At 44.3% G+C, this 16,884-nt stretch overlaps 1 long non-coding RNA gene and 1 pseudogene across 1 annotated transcript; both read right to left on the bottom strand.

Moving 5' to 3' along the window:
* Window positions 1-7,847: 7,847 nt before the first annotated feature.
* Window positions 7,848-11,507, bottom strand: LOC116100336 (annotated as a pseudogene).
* A 563-nt stretch (window positions 11,508-12,070) lies between these two features.
* LOC116101961 lies at window positions 12,071-14,966 on the bottom strand. The gene is made up of 3 exons (XR_004122960.1): window positions 14,906-14,966; window positions 13,119-13,374; window positions 12,071-12,119 (listed from the first exon to the last, which is right to left on the bottom strand). It is a non-coding gene; the product is annotated as an uncharacterized LOC116101961 (long non-coding RNA).
* Window positions 14,967-16,884: the final 1,918 nt, after the last annotated feature.

The raw sequence follows: 16,884 nt of genomic DNA, 5'->3' as shown, positions 1-16,884 counted from the left end.
AAAGTTTAAGGACTGACGTGGGGAGCTGGAGAAATGGCTTGCGGATTAAGAGCACTGACCGCTAATCCAGAGGACCCTGGTTCAATCCCAGCACCTACATGGCTGCTTACCGATGTCTGTAACTGCAGTTCCAGGGGATCCAACATCCTCACAGAGACTTACATGCCGGCAAAACACCAATGTACATAACAAAATAAAAAAGAATAGACAGTGAGCAGATACAGGAGAGGTGGGAAGGGAGGGGAGGGGAGGGAAGGGGATGGGGGATGGGAAGTGCAGAGGGAAAAAGAGGTGTTCCCTTAAGGAAACCCCTTAGGGTTTTGTTTTGTTTTTAGCTGAAGTTGAGCTTCCTAGACCTTTTCTTGGGATCCAACCTGAACAGAGGAGAATACAGCAGCCCTTTTTTCCTCTCTCTGAGACTGGCCATTTGGGTGGAGCCCCAGGACTTCGGAGTTAGCAGTTAGGTTTAATTGTAGATGGACCCCCATAAGTCACCAGGTCTACTTGCTAGTGGGTGGATCACTTTGATTTTATTTTTTTAGCCTTTTTGTCTGTATAATTAGAGGTTTATTGAGGCAATAAAGTGAGCTCACCGCATAATTCAGTTAGCACAGTTAAGAAAAAGACAGGCTAGTGAGCCAGCTCTGTGGTTAAGCATGCTTCTCTGTTCGATCCTATAATGTTGTCCTCCTGTAGCACAGGTGGGCCCTCCCACCATACACAAATAGTGAAATTAATACAATATAGCAAAAAGAAAAACACTTGATGTGTGGAGGTGCGAGGAGCAGGAGTTCAAGGCTAGCCCTGGCTACAGAAAGTTCTAGGCTAGCTAGAGCTACCTGAGACCTCGTCTGTAAAGGAAAACGGAAGAAGGGGAGGAGGAAGAGAAGAAAGAAGAAGATGAAAACTAGGGTGATTTCCAGAGAATCAAGTAAAAGCCATTGTTTCTAGTGGGAACATTTGCATATCATATATATGTATATGTGTGTGTGTGTGTGTGTGTGCAGGATCAAACCCAGCACCAACTCACGCTGGTCAAGCTCTCTGCCCTGAAGCCACACCCTAGTCCACAATGGAAAAGCTATGGCTTGAGAGTCACATATTTTTGCATTAAGTTTGCTTTCACCTGTATGAAGTGGAAACTTAAGGTTCTTTGGAAAGTCAGTTGTGTTGGATGGTATTTTGCTGGAGCAAACACATGAAGGAGTGTCTTCCTGAAATGGACACAGGTGAAAGGCTAAGACAGACTCATGAAGAAACATTTCGCTGAAGCAGACATGCAAGAAAGGATGTTCTGCTAAAGCAAGCACGTGGAAGGACACATGATGAAGGGTTCTTCACGAACGATATGCATGTATTGGTCCGCCTTACTTTGTGTAGTTAAGCTCCATTAGTTGGGACTCCATAGGGAGAAACACACCCAGAAGCTTGTGGTGGTGTGCCCTGGCTCCTTTCCATTCTGCAGCAGGTGACCGACCCCTGAGCCCCAACCCTGGCCCCTGGGATTGGCAGAGTGATGTCAGCTGAGACAAGACACGGAGGACATGTGATGTTTGGAGGGAGTGTAAATAGAATTCAACTGGACGGACAGTGATGGAGGCTGAGATGGGTTTGACTTGCTTGCATAGCTAAATGCTTGTTGGTCTCTCGTTTTCACGTCTTCACTGATCTTTGTTTTGCTGCTAATTCGTGTCTGCTATCCTGACTCTACCAAAGTGAACTGCTGGTGTATTCGTAAAGTGTTTGCGAGGGAATCGAGGTGTTGCTGTTGACCTGTGAGCTGAACTGCTGATTTCCAGACAACACAGACATGAGCTGCTCCAAAGAACCCTTCTAAACACGTCTACTTCTACACTTTCTTTTCCACTATCTCTGATGGTGTTGGCTTAAAGGGAGGTTAAAGCACTTAAGAACCATCATTAAATATAGGTTTTGAAGGGCTGGAGAGATGGCTCAATGGTTAAGAGTACTGACTGCTCTGCCAGAGGTCCTTTTTCCCATGGCCACCCTCAGCTCCTTACAACAGGCATGCAGCAAAAACATCCATACACATAAATCTAACAACTGGGCTGGAGAGATGACTCAGCAGTTAAGAGTACCGACTGCTCTTCTGGAGGTCCTGAGTTCAATTCCCAGCAACCACAGGGTGGCTCACAACCATCTGTAATGAGATCAGACGCCCTCTTCTGGTGTGTCTGAAGATAGCTGCAGTGTACTTACATATAATAATAAATAAATCTTAATAAATAAATAAATAAATAAACCTAACAACTAACAAACCAAAAAGGGTGAGAGAACATCTATTAGCCATTCTTGATGATATGTGCAGTTCTTCTTTGTTGCTTTAATGTGTATGGGTGTTTTGCTTACATATAGGTGTACCATGCTTGCCTTGTGCCATAGAGGCCAGAAGAGGGTGTCAGATGTCCCCTGTAAGAGCAGTCAGTGCTCTTAACTTCTGAGTCATATATTTAGTCCCAAGTGTAAAAAAAAACATTTTTTTTTTTTGATACAGAATTTCTCTGTATAGCTCTGGCTGGAACTCATTCAGTAGACTTTACAGAGATCTGCCTGCCTTTGCCTCCTGAGTGCTGGGATCAAAGGTGTGCACCTCCACTGCTCTTCTCTTCTTCTTTTTCTTCTTCTTCCTCCTCCTCCTCCTCCTCCTTCTTCCATTTTATGTACTTTATGTATACGGGTGTTTTGTCTGTAAGTGCCTTACACACCAGAAGAGGGTATTGAATCCTATGAGACTACAGTTACAGATGGTTGTGAGCCACCACATAGGTGCTGGGAATTGAACTCAGAACTCTGGAAGAGCAGCCAGTGTTTTTTTTTTTTTTCCCCCATAGGTTTACAGTTTGTTCAATGTTAAATGTTACAGAGTTCTTACACTGTCCAAACCATGCCTGAGAACCCAAAGAAAGAAATGGTGCAATGGACAGCCTCATCCACCCAGACAGAATTTGTGCATGTGTGTCTAGCTGGGGTAAAGCATACTTTAAGGGAAGTTTGGCTCAAGGTATGAGATTACTTGTTAAGGTTTCTGGTGTTCAAATTAAGTCTTCATTTTGACTAAGAATCTCAAGCTTCCAATGACCCAGCCTCCTCCCGGCTGGGTCAGACCATGCCAACAGTATTGCCCAGAAGTGGCACACAGTCTGGTCAGGAGACACTGGCCTACACCTCCTGCTTCCCACACTGCTGCACTAATCCACTAAACTGAAAGACATGCTCTCAAGCTGGGAAAAGTCCCCCATTACCATTCCACTCCTGTCAGTAGTAAGCAAGTCTGAACTGTGTTTGGCAAAGGGATTCATTTACAGAGAGAAACCCAGGCACTGCCATCGTGTCACATAGTCATATGCCAATACAGAGTATGTGTACTGAACCATTTGTAGTGACATGAAAGTAGACAACTGACAGACTATTTCATTAGGAGGAAAGAAATTTAGCAGTAACCTCTAAGAGCCAAGTACTACTAGATACTTAAATTGCAGTTACTAACAGAAGTGCTACATTACTGGCTATTCCCCTGCCTCTCCAAGTGAATACCAAACATACTCCAAGTGAATGTCAAGAGCTGGCTAAACAATGAATGGATCTACAGGATAGCCCATAACCTTCGAATCTGGGACACACACAAGGATTTATCAGATACCGTGCCAAATTCACGCCCACCTTGGTGTTTTGCTCCTGTTACTTTGAACTGTTAAAAGCCAGGTCAGTGAAGCCCTCTCCTTCTGAGCAGACCCCACACTCTGTCCACAGCAGTTCAATTTAGACCTGATTAGGAGGTTTGAGCAGCACCTGCAGTGGAGCGGATCCACTGTCCTTTATATGTATCAAAGGCGATCTGGTTCCACCTAAGGATTGGCAAATTCATAGGGCATTTCACAATTCCAATGCTTCTTTCAGACTATTTCTCCACACAATATGCCCTTAAAGAACTTACTCCAAGTCAAAGCAAGCCCTTAATGTGGAACCAAACAAGCACCATCTGAGTGAAAAACTATTCAAAGAAACAAGACTAACCCCCACCCACTCACCATTTGGTGGGCCCAAGGTTGGTTGAATTAAACCCATAGTTACCTCATACAACTAAAAACTTAAATTATAAAACATAAGCCCCACACAGATGATCCAAACACATCATTTCTGACAGCGGCTTGTTCCAGGAAATCTAACATAGCCACAGCCTATAGAGTATTCCTTAGGATGGGGCACAGAACAGGCAATTAAGGTCACTTAACTCTTCATCTTTTACAGTGGATCAGAACCCAGATGGCTGACTTCTGAAGGCTGTTTGACAGGAATCCAGTAGAGTTGGTTTCAAGGTTCACACAGACACTGATAGCTGTAACCTCACAACTTAGAAGTTGTGATTCACATGAAATCCACAATTAAGTGCAGCAAATCTGAGGTAGTCAACCTTGCGAAGGCTCAGTATCTGAACATAAAGATGTTTGAAATGACCACTGGCTGCAGGTTTGGTTTTATATGCAGAGCAACGATGGAAACACTGTTGAATCTAATTCACAGATATTTAAGACAATGAAAACACCTCTAAATCCAACACACATCAAGATCAGTTGTGACTCTTGAACTTCCATAGTGCAACAGGGACAGTCACTGGACTTGAGGTCTTCAGTCAGTCACTGTAGATCCAGAAATCAAAACGCTGAGTGGCTGTTCTTGGCGGTTAGCTGTGGTCTAGTTATCTTGGAAGGCTTAGCCAAGACCATTCCTTAGCTGTCCTGTGTGTGGCTATACTTCTGATTCTCAAGCACAGCATACTGGTTGTCTAGCTGAAGTTTAAGGGCTTTTTTTGTTTGGTTGGTTGTTTTTTTGGTTTTTTGGTTTTTTGGTTTTTTGGTTTTTTTTTTATTTTCGAGACAGAGTTTCTCTGTGTAGCCCTGACTGTCCTGGAACTCACTCTGTAGACCAGGCTGGCCTCGAACTCAGAAATCCGCCTGCCTCTGCCTCCCAAGTGCTGGGATTAAAGGTGTGCGCCAACACGCCCGGCTATTCTCTATTTCTTTATCCTTCCGGCTCTCTACATGCTTGCAGCCAGTGCTTTTAACCATTGAGCCATCCCTCCAGCTCCTATGTGTAGGTTTTTCAAAGAAGATTTACATTATTATTTATGTGTCACTGGATGTATATGTACATGTAATTGGGTGCCTATGGACATCAGAAGGGGTGACCGAACCCCTAGATCTGGAATTAATGTGATTATGAATGCTGGGAACTGAACCCAGGTCCTTAGCAAGAAAAGCCAGGGCTCTTAACCATGGAGCCATCTCCTTAGCCTAATTGTTTTTTGAGACAAAGTCTTTCTCCTCTCTCTCTCTCTCTCTCTCTCTCTCCCTCCCTCTCTTTTTCTTTCTTTCTTTCTTTCTTTCTTTTTTTTTTTTTTGGTTTTTCGAGACAGGGTTTCTCTGTATAACCCTGGCTGTCCTGAAATTCACTCTGTAGACCAGGCTGGCCTCAAACTCAGAAATGCACCTGCCTCTGCCTCCCAAGTGCTGGGATTAAAGGCATGTGTCCCCACTGCCCAGCTGTGAATCCTTTTATTTAAAAAAGCAAGCAAGCCCCTGGAGTGGTAGTGCATGTCTTTGAATCAAGGACTCAGGAGGCAGAGGCAGACAGATCTCTGTGAGTCAGAGGAATCTACCTAGTCTATAGAATGAGACTCAGGACATCCAGGGCTACATATTGATGCCCTGTCTCAAACAAAACAAATCAGCAAGCAAGCAAAGGAACAGAAAACTGCTTGTGGTGGAAGGCAGGTATAAGAATTGGCTCAACGCAGTGTCCCAGATTGCAAAGCCTGTTTGGTAGTATTGTGCTGCCATCTTGTGGTTAAAACATTCAACTGCCCCTCCAACCTGACTCCGTCCATGTTATCTAAGTTATCCGATAATTCTGTTTTTTTGTTTTTGTTTTTGTTTTGTTTTGTTTTGTTTGTTTTTTTTGAGACAGAGTTTCTTCTCTGTATAGCCCTAGATGTCCTGGAACTCACTCTGTAGACCAGGCTGGCCTCAAACTCAGAAATCTGCCTGTCTCTGCCCTGCGATAATTCTGGATTTACTTTTTTAACCCCATTCTGCCATGCCCTCCCATCCCCCTTGTCCCCTAGACAGGGTCTTGCCACATATTTCAGGTCCGCTGGGAACTTGGGGTTCTCACATTTCACCCTGCTGACTATTGCAGTCTGAAGCAAGTGTCACCAAACCAGGCTTACAACTGTCATTTAAAAACCAATATTGGAAAGAAAATGCCCCCAAAGTGCTTTAAAGTATGTCACAAGTTCACACTTATAAGCCTTGTGGGAGGCTGAGGCTGGGTGACTTTGAGCTCCAGGATATCTGAGGCTACATAAAGGGACTCTGCCACAAAACAAAGTCCATTAGTATTTTTGTTTGAATGATGGAACCAGTTGTGTAACAGAAAATACATCTTTAGTCTTGCTTTCAGTTCCTAGTGCACAGCTCCTAAAATTCTCTGTGACATTTGAATGATTGACAGTGTTACTTATATGCTAATAACTGGCGGTCGCCAAAATAGGTTGAGGATGAGGCTGGACACCAGAAAGACCAAGGCACAAAGAAAGGATTGACATCCAGCTCTCAATATCCTTAGGCTTTTAGGGAGAGGGGTGTTATTTGGAGAAGGTGGACTCACTTATTGTCAATAATTAAACACCTTAACATGTAATTTAATAGCCCTTTGGCAGGCTCCCGGGTTGACACCGTATTAAAGGCCTGGTCTACAGATCGAGTGCCAGGACAGACAGGGCTACACAGAGAAACCCTGTCTTGAAAAACAAAAAGGAAACTGGCAGAGCCTGAGAGGACAGAGGCCCCAATCTGTGTACACCTATCCCTCCTATGCATCCCTTCTCTCTGAGTCCCTGAGTTTTTAGGCTTTATAAACATTTAAAACTGTGGAAAACATCTGTGATCTCAGCTCTTGTGTGATGGAGTCAGCTGCAGAGGGACTCTGAGGCCAGCCAGGGCTACCCGAGAACCTGACTCGTTCTATTTCCCAACTCCCACAGGAAGCAGAAAGTACTGTCTGTGTTCATTTTGGATTTTAAGTATTTTTTTTTAAAAAGCCCTACATAATTTGTGTGCACCAGGTAATAATGCTGGTGCCTGCAGAGGCCAGACGTGGGTACTGGATCCCCTGAAACTGGAGTTATGGGTGGTTGTGAGCCACAACGCTGGAAACCAAACTCGGGTCTTCTGCAGAAGCAACAAGGGTTCTTAGTGGCTGGCCATCCCTTCAGTGCCCCTCCCTTTTGGAGGCAGGGTCTCATTTTGCAGCCTTGGCTGGTCTGGACCGCCTGCTTCTGCCTCCAGAGTGCTAGGACCAGGGGAGGTGAGGCACCACAACCAACTGGGTCTCTAAGACTTAACTACCAATTGCAGGAAATGCCACAGTGGCAGATCCATGGTAACTATAACATGGAGGTTTTCTACAAGTTAGGATGGTTTTTTTTTCTAAAATCAAAACAAACCCAACTTCCCCACCCACCCAAACAAAACAAAACAAAATGACGTTAGCTGGGCATGGTCCTGCAAGCCTGTAATCTGGGAGGCACAGGCAGGAGGATCAGGGGTTCAAAGTCATCCTCTGCTACATAATTATTTTGAGACCAGCCAAGGTCACATGAGATTCTCCCTTAGAAACAAAATAAATACTAAGAGTAAAAAGAAGTAAGAGACAAAGAAGGACAAAATTGCACAATATGTTTGGTGACATCAGTAACCAGTCCCCACTGGGGACTGGGGGTGAGAATGATGTCAGATCTAAGCCACGCACACCCAAAGGCACAGTCATTACTCAAAACACACCAAACCAATATTCTTTTAATCAGCATGGCCATCTACACGGAATTCTCAGAAACTGAACATATTTTGATAGGTAATAAAAGCCTTCCTACATTAATATCAAGTTATTTTTAGTACAGGTTTGCTGCTGCTTAGTAACCAGTGAACGAGGAAAAAAGGAATTTCCATATTAATAGGTACTGGTATTTCGTTTTCAGACGAGATGAACAAAGTTTCCCCAACATTAGTTACATGGGGGTGATGTAACCCTGGCCAGATGTCAACTTTGAGTAAAGGCTGGTCTATGCCACCGACGTTCAGGACTCTGGTCAGTATAAACTCGGTAGTGGTCAATGAGCTGCGAGCCATGGATAAAGGCCTGCCCACACTCTCTATATCCATAGGGTTTGATACCAGGATGGATTCTCTGAGGTTTATTAAGTTGTGAACTTCAAATAAAAGCCATTCCACTCTTCCTGCCTACGTACGGCTTCTGGTATGTATGAATTCTCTGATGGTAAGCTGAGAGACACGAATAAAGGCTTTCCCACACTCCTGACACTCATAAGGCTTGTCGCTGCCCGTGTGAATTCTTCGATGTCGAATAAGGTACGAACTACGACTGAAGACCTTTCCACAGTCCTTACATGCAAAGGGTCTGTCACCAGTGTGGACAGTCTGATTTTGCCTGAGCCGGGCAAGCTGTCTGAAGGCCTTCCCACATTCCTGACTTTCATAGGGTTTCTCCCCAGAGTGAATCCTTTGATGTCGAGTGACCTCCGGGCTGTGGATAAAACCCTTTCCACAGTCCTTCCCACAGGGCCTCTCCCTGGTGTGGATTTGCTGGTGTCCGGTGAGCTGGGAGTGTTGTCTGAAGGCCTTTCCTGAATTCTTCACACTGATAGGGTCCCCCGTCCCCCGCCCCATGTGGATTCTCCAATGGACAGTAAGCTGGGAACCACGAATGAAAACCTTCCTGAAGTCTTCACAGATGTGGGGCTTCTCACCTGTTTCATCTCTGATGCAGGATAAGCTGTGACTTTTGCCATGCTCTTTGAACGCCTAGGGTTTGACACCAGCATGAAGTCTCTGATGGAGACTGAGGTCTGACGGACAGCACCCATAAGGCTTCTCACCTGAATGGATTCTCTGAGGTTGGACAAGGTGTGACGCTTGACCAAAAGCTCTCCCACACTCCTTACACTCAAAGAGCTTTTCACTGAGTTTTCAGGGGCTTGCATAAGGCACCAGCCACGGCTAAACGCTTCCCCGAGTTCACTCCACCTGATCACTTTCTCCGCTGCAGTCGTGCCGCTCAAATGCGGTGGTGTGACAGGTGTGTGACACTGGCGAGCAGGAACACTTTCACAGGGGGTTTCTACTTGCTTGAAATGACACTCCAGACCTGTCTCTCAGGTCTCAGCGCTGTGCGCTGTCTCTCACAGCGGTCTCTGAATGCCCAGTCATCTGAGAGGGGAGGGTCCTCAAAGTCACAGTGCTGCAAGCTTCTCATTACCTCCCATATGAATGACTATTTCAAAAAGCCCTTTCTGGAGAGCTCTCTCGCATTTTGTCTCCAAGTCTGAAAAAATCAGAGAAAAACAAATACGAGGTTTTTTTTTGTTTTTTGTTTTTGTTTTTTTTTTTGTTTTTTTTTTTTTTACCATGAGGGGGGAAAAAAAACACCAGAGAAAATATGGAAATAAAATTAAAATTTTCATCATAAAGAATTAATAATGGCCGGGCAGTGGTGGCGCACACCTTTAATCCCACCACTTTGGAGGCAGAGGCAGGCAGATTTCTGAGTTCGAGGCCAGCCTGGTCTACAGAGTGAGTTCCAGGAAAGCCAGGGATACACAGAGAAACCCTGTCTTGAAAAACCAAAAAAAAAAAAAAAAAAAAAAAAAAAAAAAAAAAAAAAAAAAAAAAAAAAAAAAAAAAAAGTCTTTCGTTTTCTTATGGATTGTGTTCTTACATCCATGTATAAGCAACTTTTGTGAATAAATACATACATCCTGGGGATGGGGTTGGAAAAGAGGAGGGGTTGGAGAGGTGGCTCACTGGTTAAGAGCCCTGGCTGCTCTGCCAAAGGACTGGAGTTCAGTTCCCTATACCCAAATGGTGGCTCACAACCATCTGCAACTCCAGTTCCAAGGGATCAGATACCCTCTTCTGACCTCCTTAGGTATGTACATGGTGCAGACACACATGCAGGCAAAACACCCATACACATACAGTAAAATAAAACAATAAATATGTATGAAATATTTTCCAAATTTATAGCTATCTGATTTAGCAACAACAGAAGATTGAAGGCAGTGGAAGGAAATACCATCTAATACAGAATATATATGTGTGTATATATGTATATATGTGTTTGTATGTATTTATTTTTTGGTTTTTCGAGACAGCATTTCTCTGTGTAGCCCTGGCTGTCCTGGAACTCACTCTGTAGACTAGCCTGGCCTCTAACTCAGAAATTCGCCTGCCTCTGCCTCCCAAGTGCTGGGATTAAAGGCGTGTGCCACCACTGCCCGGCAGAATTTTTTTTTTAAAGATTTATTTATTATTATAAGTAAGTACACTGTAACTGTCTTCAGATGCACCATCAGATCTCATTACGGGTGGTTGTAAGCCACCATGTGGTTGCTGGGATTTGAACTCATGACCTTCGGAAGAGCAGTCGGTGTTCTTACCCACTGAGCCATCTCTCCAGTCCCCAGAATATTTAAAAAAAAAAAAAAAGATTTATTTATTGTTATATGTAAGTACGCTGTAGCTGTCTTCAGACACACCAGAAGAGGGCATCAGATCTCATTACAGATGGTTGTGAGTCACCATGTGGTTGCTGGGAATTGAACTCAGGACCTTCAGAAGAGTAATCAGTGCTCTTAACCACTGATCCATCTCTCCAGCCCTAGAATATTTTTAATCATTTTTATTTTGTGTGTTTGGCCCGTGCTGACAGAGTCTTTGCTCTTCTCCGTAAAGGCATACACACAGGTGAAACAATAACAAACACCAACTTCCAAACTCTCAGGCCAGTCATGGTGGCACATCTTTAATCTCTGTGAATTTGAGGCCAGCCTGCTCTACATAGTGAGTTCTAGGACAGCCAGGGCTATATAGGGAGACCCTGTCTCAAAACAAACAAACAAACAAATCCAAAAAATAAAAATAAATAAAACTCAAACTCTGGGTCTGGTAGGAAGGCTAAGCAGGGTAAAGCAGTTTCCAAGCTCGACAACTTGTTTGACCCCCAGGATTCACATGGTGCCTAGAGAGAACCAAATCCTGAAAGATGTCCTCTGATCTCAAGACACATTCAGTAGTGCACTTACACCATCACCTCCATCACACAGAAATAAATGTAATAAGAAAACTTTTAAATAATTAAAATTCAAACCCTATCTTTTGGTCACCAAGGAATCAAAACAGTAACAATATTTATTATTATTGATGTTAATTTTGGGTAGGCAAGGCATGTGATGGACCAGCCTGCCTTCACCTTAAGATGGAGAGATGGCTCAGCAAACTTCCATTGCTTTGGTCCCGGGGTGTCCCATTTGCCGTGTGGCTCTGAGTGCTTTAGGCCTTACCTAGTGAGACCAGGTGACTGAAGTTCTCCACCGTCACATTTCTGTACAAGTCCCTCTGGGCAGGCTCCATGCATTCCCACTCTTTCTCAGACAGATCTACAGCCACATCCCAGAAGGTCACTGTCCCCTGAAACAATGCCCTTACACATTACTAGTGAATTAGTTGTTTCTTTTCTTTAATTTGTGAGACAGGGTCTCACTATGTAGCCATGGATGTACTGGGGCTCACTCCTTAGGCCAGGCTGGACTTGAGCTCACAGAGATTCGCCTGCCTCTCTCTCTCTCCCTCTCTCTCTCTCTCTCTCTCTCTTTACTGAGAATTTTCTAAATATGTAAAAGTAGCAGGCTGGAGTGATGGCTCAGTGGTTAAGAGCACTTGCTGGTCTTCCAGAGGACCCAAATTGGGTTCCCAGGCCCCCTATTGGAGGCTCACAGCCACCTGTAACTCCAGCTCCAGGGGATCAGATGCTCTCTTCAGCCCCTGTACACAAACACACATAAGCAAACAAACAAAAAATCTTGTAAAATACTTGAAAGTACATAGTGGCTGGGTAGTGGCGGTGAACACCTTTGATCCCAGCACTCGGGAGGCAGAGGCAGGTGGATCTCTGTGAGTTGAGGCCAGTCTGGTCTACTCGGAGTGAGTTCCAGGACAGCCAGGGCTTCACAGAGAAACCAAATCCTGAAAAACAAAACAACAAATAGAGAAAAAGAGTTGTGTAATAATGCCAATGATCTAGTACTCTGCTTGTATAATCATGAGATTAATCCCTTGTTTTTATCTGTTCTTTCCTATTCTTTCTTCTTTTTTTAAAGATTTATTATTTCATCTATTTTATGTGTATGAGTACACTGTAGTTGTACAGATGGCGGCAAGCCATCATGCGTGTGGATGCTCTCCAGCCCCACAATCCACTGTAGCTGTCTTTAGACGCATCAGAAGAGGGCATCCGATCTCATTATGGGTGGTTGTGAGCCACCATGTGGTTGCTAGGATCCGAACTCAGGACCTTCGGAAGAGCAGTTAGTGCTCTTACCTGATGAGCCATCTCGCCAGCCCCCTATTCTTTCTTTTTGGGTGCTGGAGACCCAAGCCAGTACCTCACACATGCTAGGTGAGCCCTACTACACCAGCCCTCTCTTCCATCTTTCATCTACCCATCTAACTCCGAATCTACAATTTTCATGCACAGCAAGTGAGGTTGTTAGTACCTAACAGGTTATATGTTTTTTTTTCTTTTGTTGTTGCTGTTGTTTTGAGAAAGGGTCTTATGAGCACAGGCCTATTTCACACTCTATAGCTGAGGGTGACCTTGTACTCTTGATCCTTCTGCCTCTACCTCCCAAGAACTGAGATTAAGGGATTATAAATATATGTCTTGGGCTGGAGACATGGCTCAGCAGTTAAGAGCACTGACTGCTCTTCCAGAGATCCTGAGTTCAAATCCCAGCAACCACATGGTGGCTCACAACCATCTGTAATGGGATCCGATGCCCTCTTCTGGTGTGTCTGAAGACAACCACAGTGTACTCATATGCATAAAATAAATAAATCTAAGGCAACAAAAGCAAAGCAAAGCAAACAAACAAACAAAAAATATATGTCTCCTTCCTTTTCCTTTTCACTTTTTTTTTTTTTGAGATAGGGTTACACTGTGTCACTGACTGGCCCAGAACTCACCATGTAGACACAGAGATCTTCCTGTTTCTGGAGACTGGCTGGCTGTTCCATTTCCATTGAGACTATAACTGATGAAAAGGTTCAGGCTTTCCCAAGCTGATCCTCAGGAAAACGTCTTTAAAATGTAGAGATGAACAAAGGCACTATGGGATATGGGAAGCTATGGCTTTCAGTTTGTGCCACAAACGAAGTACATGATCAAAGATGGATCAATATCCTCTTCTGAGGAGCAGGGCTCTCCTGTTTCTCATTCAGGCTGGAAAATAAACAAAATCTAGCTGAACATAAATTACCGAAACCATGACCGGGTATGGTGATATATACCTATTATCTTAGAACTTTGCAGAGTGGCGTATGAGCAGGAGGGTCAAGAGTTCAAAGTCATCTTTGGCTACACACACAGCTGGTTTTGCAAGCAGCCTAAGCTACCATCTTAAAACAACACCCCCCTCACCCCCCCCCCAAAAAAAAGGTATCAGAGGCTGCGTGCAAATGAAAAGCGATCACTCCACTTGTAAGGATGTTTAGATGGTGCACTTGGGTAACAAATATATCTGTGTTTATTTTTCATACCATATGCATGCTATAGACATGTGGGGTTTTGTTTGTTTGTTTGGTTTGGTTTCTGTGTGGGGAGGGAGGAACATTTCAAGACAGGATTTCCCTGCGTAGCCCTGGCTGTCCTGGAACTCTATAGCCTAGGCTTGATTGAACTCAGAGATCTGCCTGCCTCTGCCTTCCAAGTGCTGGGATCAAAGGCCAAGTGCTGGAATCAAAGGCATGTGCCATGACAATCAGCTTATGGGAGACATGTTTTTATATGTATGACAGACATGTTTTGTATATAGTTTCTGACAGCATGAAATATGGTTTTTAGTATATGTGTATGGGTGTTTTGCATGTATTTCTGTGCACCTTGTGCATGTCTGATACCTGTGGAAGTCAGAACAGGTCTTCTGCAGTTAGATGGTTGCGAGCCAACACGTGGGTGTGGGAAATGAATCCAGATTCTCTGAAAGTGCAACCAGTGTCCTCAAGCATGGAACCATCTCTCCAGCCCCATGAAATAGGTTTCTTTTGTTTGTTTGCTTGTTTGTTTTTTGTTTTTTTGTTTGTTTGTTTTTAAGAGGGAGTGACATAAATCAGTATAGGGAAGTCCCTGGGAAAGATCATCTCCTCTTCAGTCCCATTAATGGTTATGAGAAAGTAAGCTGTCATCTTTTTCAAGAGAAGGCATTCCTTTCTTCTGCTCCTCTGTGAGAGCACTGTATATGACACTGAGAAGAGGGAGGGACCGAGGGAGGTAGGCCCCCATCACTTGCTCCCTGAGAGCAGACATTTTGGCATAAAAACCACAGGTGTTCATATGTTCTGAAGGCTTAGAAGGAATTACAGAGCTGGGAAGATGGCTCAGCAGGTAAGAGCACCTGATGCAAAATCTTATGACCTCAGTTTGATCCTGGGATCCACATGGTGTAAGGAGAGAACTGACTCCTGCTACCATTCTCTGACATCCACACTGCACAGCAGCTTGCATACCACACCCACCATCACTAACCAACCAATCAACTAACTGACTGACTAATTGTAAACAAAGTCCGGGCAGTGGTGTACCACCCCTTTAATTCCAGCACTTGGGAGACAGAAGCAGGTAGATCTCTGTAAGTTCCAGGACAGCCTGGTCTACAGAGGACGTTCCAGGACAGCAGTCTCTACACAGAGAAACTCTGACTCAAAAAGCCAAAACAAACAAACAAACACATAAATAAAATGAACTCTCAACCTACCTGAAGGGCCATGGCGTTCATGACAACCTGACCTACTTGGATTTCTCCTTCCAGATAAATGAAGAGTTCTGAAAAAGGAGAATGCAGAGGAGTAAAGCCCCAAATACACTGACAGACACGCTCAGTCCTAGAACTCTGAGGGCTGAGGGCTGGGTAACATAGCAAGAATCCTGTGCTCGCCTCCCCTCCCTGCCCTCCCCTCCCCCATGGAAAGAAAAGAAAAGAACAAGAGATTCTGTGGAATACAAACAGAGTGTATTTAAATCACTGGAATAAGTAATGATCTTCAGTAACAGAGGGAACACTAGGGCTGTATTACAGAGGCTCACAAATAGCTCTACACACACAGACACACACAGACACACACACACAGACACACACAGAGACACACAAGAACACACACAGAGACACACACACACATAGACACACACACAGAGAAGCAGTTAGTTCTCTCAGTTTGAAGCCAGTCTGGTCTACAGAGCTAGTTCCAGGATAGCCATGGCTACACAGAAAAACCCTGTAAGGTGGTTTGAATGTTTGACTGAGGGAGTAGCACTTGTTCTTTGGTAGTGCGGCCTTGCTGGAGTAGGTGTGACCTTGTTGGTGTAGGTGTGTCACTGTGGGTGGGGGCTTTAATACCCCCACTCTACCTGCCTAGAAGTCTGTATTCTGCTAGCAGCCTTCAGATGAAGATGTGGATGGATGCTGCCATGCTCCTGCCATGATGATAATGGACTGAACCTCTGAACCTGTAAGCCAGCCCCAATTAAATGTTGTCCTTATAAGAGTTGCCTTGGTCATGGTGCCTGTTCACAGCAGTGAAACCCTAACCAAGACACCTGGCCATGAAAAACCCTCTCCTCACCAAAAAAGTTTCGGGGAAAGGAGAATAAAACCTGATGCTTTTGAATTTGGCTTTGGGTAGTCAATAGCTAACCACTGTGCTATAGTCACAGCTCAGCATCATCTTCTTAGGAAAGTGTTAGAAGGAAGGAAACATGAGAGACCGGGGCAGTTTTGGAGAGTTGTTCTTCTGTCCTACTGTACAGGGGATGGAGGTCAGAGAAGGCTGGTTATTCAGTCCAAGCTCAGTGTCTCCTTGTAAAGCTGAGGTCATTATCGTCCAGGGCTAGAATCTACCCAGACTTCACTGCATCTGCTGGGGCCAGAACAGTAGTCACAGACACATTATATTTTTAGAAATAATTTTAATATTTTATTTTATTTTTATTTTATGTGCATTGGTGTTTTGTATGAGGGAGTCAGATCCCCTGAAACAAGAGTTATAGACAACTGTGAGCTGCCACGTGGTTGCTGGAAACTGAACCTGGTCCTCTGGAAGAGCAGCCAGTCCTCTTAACCACTGAGCCATCTCTCCAGCCCTAGAGATAATTTTTTATCTTTATGTGTGTGCACATATTCAGGTATGTGTGCGATGCCATTTTTGTGGAGGGCAGAGTAGAATCTTGGGTGTTGGTTCTAGCCTTCTGCCTTGTCGTCTGATCACTGCTACACACTCCAGGCTAGTTTATCTGAGAGTTTCTGGAGACGCTTGTCTGTAGGAGCTTGGATTACAGGAGAATTACAAACACAATATGGCAACTGATTTGTGCCACAAGAACTTTACCTACCTAGGCATCTTTCCAACATCCTTCTACCTGTTTTTGTTTGTTTGTTTGTTTTTGTTTTGTTTTTTCCTGAGAGAGGTTTTTGTAATGTATTTCAGGCTGGCTTTGATTTTGAGATCTTCTTGCCTTAGAAGCCCAAATGCTTGGATTACAGGAGTATACATCACAGTGATTAGCTTCATTCATCCACTCTTGAGATGCACAAAGACCCACTCACAGTTACATACCTCCACACACCCCAATTAGTTTGCTCGATACTGTGGTACAGTCACTTCCCTAAAGGTCTTCCTACGTAGTTACAATCACACATGGTGGCATGCAGAAGGCACAGTACTCTGCATCATCCACAGC

The sequence above is a fragment of the Mastomys coucha genome, unplaced genomic scaffold (genome assembly GCF_008632895.1).
Source record: "Mastomys coucha isolate ucsf_1 unplaced genomic scaffold, UCSF_Mcou_1 pScaffold21, whole genome shotgun sequence".
Taxonomy (NCBI): Eukaryota; Metazoa; Chordata; class Mammalia; order Rodentia; family Muridae; genus Mastomys; species Mastomys coucha.
The sequence above is the reverse complement of the archived record's forward strand: the minus strand, read 5'-3'. Positions and strand labels throughout refer to the sequence as shown.